The following is a 5,000-nucleotide window of genomic DNA, read 5'->3' on the forward strand; positions in this document are numbered from 1 at the left end:
AACATTTTAATACAAAAGTGTCTTTACATTGTGATCTGTGCTGTCCCCAAAAGTGCAGCCAGGTGCAGAGTAACAGGTTGTTGAAGCAGGAGCAGCAGCGTCCTCTGCTGATTGCAAAGAGATGCCAAAAAGCTTACAGCACCTGGTATTCCCAGGCGGTCTCCCATCCAAGTACTAACCAGGCCCGACCTGCTTGGCTTCCGAGATCGGGCGTGTTCAGAGTGGTATGGCCGTAAGCGAGAGGAGCGCGACAAATACCCTCTTTAAACATGACGATCATGTCCTTCATGCACGAAGCTACGTGTTTATGTCTAGCGCAGGAGCCTTTCCTTTTCAGCGTTTGCTTGTTGCTTTGGCTCTCAACATGTCAACTTTGTAACATTTTAATACAAAAGTGTCTTTACATTGTGATCTGTGCTGTCCCCAAAAGTGCAGCCAGGTGCAGAGTAACAGGTTGTTGAAGCAGGAGCAGCAGCGTCCTCTGCTGATTGCAAAGAGTTCCAAAAAACTTACAGCACCTGGTATTCCCAGGCGGTCTCCCATCCAAGTACTAACCAGGCCCGACCTGCTTGGCTTCCGAGATCGGACGAGATCGGGCGTGTTCAGAGTGGTATGGCCGTAAGCGAGAGGAGCGCGACAAATACCCTCTTTAAACATGACGATCATGTCCTTCATGCACGAAGCTACGTGTTTCTGTCTAGCGCAGGAGCCTTTCCTTTTCAGCGTTTGCTTGTTGCTTTGGCTCTCAACATGTCAACTTTGTAACATTTTAATACAAAAGTGTCTTTACATTGTGATCTGTGCTGTCCCCAAAAGTGCAGCCAGGTGCAGAGTAACAGGTTGTTGAAGCAGGAGCAGCAGCGTCCTCTGCTGATTGCAAAGAGATGCCAAAAAGCTTACAGCACCTGGTATTCCCAGGCGGTCTCCCATCCAAGTACTAACCAGGCCCGACCCTGCTTGGCTTCCGAGATCGGGCGTGTTCAGAGTGGTATGGCCGTAAGCGAGAGGGAGCGCGACAAATACCCTCTTTAAACATGACGATCATGTCCTTCATGCACGAAGCTACGTGTTTCTGTCTAGCGCAGGAGCCTTTCCTTTTCAGCGTTTGCTTGTTGCTTTGGCTCTCAACATGTCAACTTTGTAACATTTTAATACAAAAGTGTCTTTACATTGTGATCTGTGCTGTCCCCAAAAGTGCAGCCAGGTGCAGAGTAACAGGTTGTTGAAGCAGGAGCAGCAGCGTCCTCTGCTGATTGCAAAGAGATGCCAAAAAGCTTACAGCACCTGGTATTCCCAGGCGGTCTCCCATCCAAGTACTAACCAGGCCCGACCTGCTTGGCTTCCGAGATCGGACGAGATCGGGCGTGTTCAGAGTGGTATGGCCGTAAGCGAGAGGGAGCGCGACAAATACCCTCTTTAAACATGACGATCATGTCCTTCATGCACGAAGCTACGTGTTTATGTCTAGCGCAGGAGCCTTTCCTTTTCAGCGTTTGCTTGTTGCTTTGGCTCTCAACATGTCAACTTTGTAACATTTTAATACAAAAGTGTCTTTACATTGTGATCTGTGCTGTCCCCAAAAGTGCAGCCAGGTGCAGAGTAACAGGTTGTTGAAGCAGGAGCAGCAGCGTCCTCTGCTGATTGCAAAGAGATGCAAAAAGCTTACAGCACCTGGTATTCCCAGGCGGTCTCCCATCCAAGTACTAACCAGGCCCGACCCTGCTTGGCTTCCGAGATCGGGCGTGTTCAGAGTGGTATGGCCGTAAGCGAGAGGGAGCGCGACAAATACCCTCTTTAAACATGACGATCATGTCCTTCATGCACGAAGCTACGTGTTTATGTCTAGCGCAGGAGCCTTTCCTTTTCAGCGTTTGCTTGTTGCTTTGGCTCTCAACATGTCAACTTTGTAACATTTTAATACAAAAGTGTCTTTACATTGTGATCTGTGCTGTCCCGTCCCCAAAAGTGCAGCCAGGTGCAGAGTAACAGGTTGTTGAAGCAGGAGCAGCAGCGTCCTCTGCTGATTGCAAAGAGATGCGAAAAAGCTTACAGCACCTGGTATTCCCAGGCGGTCTCCCATCCAAGTACTAACCAGGCCCGACCTGCTTGGCTTCCGAGATCGGACGAGATCGGGCGTGTTCAGAGTGGTATGGCCGTAAGCGAGAGGAGCGCGACAAATACCCTCTTTAAACATGACGATCATGTCCTTCATGCACGAAGCTACGTGTTTCTGTCTAGCGCAGGAGCCTTTCCTTTTCAGCGTTTGCTTGTTGCTTTGGCTCTCAACATGTCAACTTTGTAACATTTTAATACAAAAGTGTCTTTACATTGTGATCTGTGCTGTCCCCAAAAGTGCAGCCAGGTGCAGAGTAACAGGTTGTTGAAGCAGGAGCAGCAGCGTCCTCTGCTGATTGCAAAGAGATGCAAAAAGCTTACAGCACCTGGTATTCCCAGGCGGTCTCCCATCCAAGTACTAACCAGGCCCGACCCTGCTTGGCTTCCGAGATCGGACGAGATCGGGCGTGACTATGAGCTGGATATGCGACTCAGTGAAGGATAGGGGCACGGACCTATTCTCTAGGACTAGAACTGGGCAGAATAGTTTTCAGGGTGACGTGAGGGTAGCTGGAGAGAATAAAAATGATAGGCCAGAGGGAAATAAGCTCCAGATTTGTCCTTGTGGCTGGCAGAAAGTAACGTCAGTTAGGGGCCTTAGAATGCATCAGGGAAGAAAGAGATGTGTTGCAAAGGAAAGGCAGTGTGGCCGCATCGATCGATACTTTTTAAGAAGTCAATCGAATAAGTCGGATGAAGTCCAGCGACAGGTAGAAAACCACAGTTCGAAGGATATCAATAACACAGCTACAGAGGAGGAAGAGGAGAGTACAAGAGGGGATGCAGCTGAGACTGAGGTGAATAGGCCAGTCAAGGAGAGAAATATGGAGTAGAAAACTAGAGTAAAATGGCCGAGGGCAAATAGCAAGAAAGAATGGGAGTCAGTCAATAGAGATTTGTCAGCAATTCTAAGTAGACTAAGAGGAAATGCAAGCGATAGACTAGAGAAGATAGGGGATATAATTTACTCCTATGGTGCAGAAAGATTTGGGGTGCAAGACAGAAAGAGGGTTGAAAGAGCACAGTTAGTTAAGTCTAGACGACAAAGGGAAATGGAGAAATTAGTTAAGGAAAGAAGACAATTAAGAAAGCAGTGGAAAAGGGCAACAGAGGAAGAGAGGGGGGGAATTAATGTGTTGCAAGAGGATTTGAGAGGCAGACTAGCAGTACTTAGAAGGGCTGAATATCTTAGGAAAAAGAGAAAGAATAAAGAGTATGTAAGGACAGCGTTTTACAGGGACCCTTTCAAGTTTGCTAAAGGATTGTTTAACCAGGAAAAGGGAGGGCAGCTTAAGGCAACAAAGTTAGAAGTAGAAAAATATCTAAGAGACACATATTCAGATTTTGAGCAGAATAGAGTAATAGGCCTTCCACCTGACATGCCGCCAGTAGGAAAGATAGATCATGAGATGGATGTTAGACCACCCAGGTGGAAGGAGGTTGAGGAGGTAGTCAGGCGTGCAAAGGCTTCTTCGGCCCCAGGGCCAAATGGAGTCCCCTACCGGGTTTATAAAAGCGCACCTGATATCCTAAAGTTTTTGTGGAGGCAATTAAGAATAGTTTGGGAGAAACAGGTTATTCCCAGAGCATGGCGTAGGGCAGGAGGTGTTTTTATCCCAAAGGAGAAGGAATCCTCAGACCTGAGTCAGTTTCGAATGATCTCTCTCCTAAATGTAGAGGGGAAGATCTTCTTTAGTGTAGTCGCACGGAGATTAACTAGTTATTTAGAAAGGAATAGCTTAATTGATACTGCAGTACAGAAGGCAGGAATACCAGGGTTCGCAGGATGTTTAGAGCACACTAGCATGATTTGGCATCAGATTCAGGCAGCCAAGACAGAGAAAAGAGACTTGAATGTCATATTTTTGGATTTAGCAAACGCGTTTGGTTCAGTGCCACATAGCCTTATTTGGGAGGCATTTGATTATTTTAAAGTACCTGGAGTAGTGGTTAATTTAGTAAAATTGTATTTCCAAGATATTAGGCTGTGCTTAAGCACAGCAGGCTTCACAACAGGATGGCAGAGGCTAGAAATAGGCATCATGGCAGGGTGCACGATTTCTCCATTGGCATTCACAATGGCGATGGAGGTAATCATTAGAGCTTCTAAGTGGGTTGTAGGTGGAGAGAGGCGGCAGGATGGGGTGCGCCTTACACCAATTAGGGCCTACATGGATGACATGACGTTGATAACTACAACGGTGCCATGTATGAAAAGAATACTTGAGAGACTTAATAAAAACTTAAAGTGGGCTAGTATGAAAATCAAGCCTAGTAAGTCTAGAAGTATCTCAATAAGCAGAGGGAAGTTAAGTGATAGGAAGTTTGTAATAGATGAAGAGGAAATTCCAATAATTAGGGAAAAATCAGTAAAGAGTCTAGGTAGGTGGTACAACGCAGACTTGAATGACGGAGAACAGGTAGTGCAGTTTCGGAAGGATGTTGCTGAGGGACTAGATAGAATAGATAAATCAGGGCTGCCAGGAAAGTTGAAACTGTGGTGTCTGCAGTTTGGGTTATGTCCCAGGCTGATGTGGCCACTGTCTGTATATGAGATTCCAATATCCACTGCAGAAAAAATGGAAAAATTAGTTAGCTTTTACATTAGGAAGTGGCTAGGTGTTCCTAGATGTTTAAGCACAGTGGCACTGTATGGGAAAGGCATACTTCAGCTCCCAGTAACTAGTCTAGTGGAGGAGTTTAAATGTACCAAGGTTAGGACAGAGCTCCTGTTATCTGGGAGCAAAGATGCGGTAGTTAGTAAGGTGGTTCCAAACCCAATCAAGGGGAGAAAGTGGAATCCAAGAATCGCAGTGCAGGAGGCAGAAGCAACGCTTAGGCATACAGAGATTGTGGGTAATGTCCAAATAGGCCGGGGAGGCTTG

The 5,000-nt window shown here is 46.6% G+C and overlaps 3 non-coding genes and 3 pseudogenes across 3 annotated transcripts; all 6 read right to left on the reverse strand.

Annotated features, from left to right (window-relative positions):
• Nucleotides 1-130: 130 nt before the first annotated feature.
• Nucleotides 131-238, reverse strand: LOC130168712 (5S ribosomal RNA; annotated as a pseudogene).
• Nucleotides 239-506: 268 nt separating this feature from the next.
• Nucleotides 507-624, reverse strand: LOC130168631 (5S ribosomal RNA). The gene has a single exon (XR_008827646.1). It is a non-coding gene; the product is annotated as a 5S ribosomal RNA (ribosomal RNA).
• Nucleotides 625-893: 269 nt separating this feature from the next.
• Nucleotides 894-1,002, reverse strand: LOC130168661 (5S ribosomal RNA; annotated as a pseudogene).
• A 270-nt stretch (nucleotides 1,003-1,272) lies between these two features.
• LOC130168614 (5S ribosomal RNA) lies at nucleotides 1,273-1,390 on the reverse strand. Its single transcript, XR_008827630.1, has one exon. It is a non-coding gene; the product is annotated as a 5S ribosomal RNA (ribosomal RNA).
• Nucleotides 1,391-1,659: 269 nt separating this feature from the next.
• LOC130168662 (5S ribosomal RNA) lies at nucleotides 1,660-1,768 on the reverse strand (annotated as a pseudogene).
• A 275-nt stretch (nucleotides 1,769-2,043) lies between these two features.
• On the reverse strand, nucleotides 2,044-2,161 carry LOC130168615 (5S ribosomal RNA). Its single transcript, XR_008827631.1, has one exon. It is a non-coding gene; the product is annotated as a 5S ribosomal RNA (ribosomal RNA).
• Between the last annotated feature and the right edge of the window lie 2,839 nt (nucleotides 2,162-5,000).

The sequence above is a fragment of the Seriola aureovittata genome, chromosome 4, assembly GCF_021018895.1.
Source record: "Seriola aureovittata isolate HTS-2021-v1 ecotype China chromosome 4, ASM2101889v1, whole genome shotgun sequence".
NCBI classification, from domain to species: Eukaryota; Metazoa; Chordata; class Actinopteri; order Carangiformes; family Carangidae; genus Seriola; species Seriola aureovittata.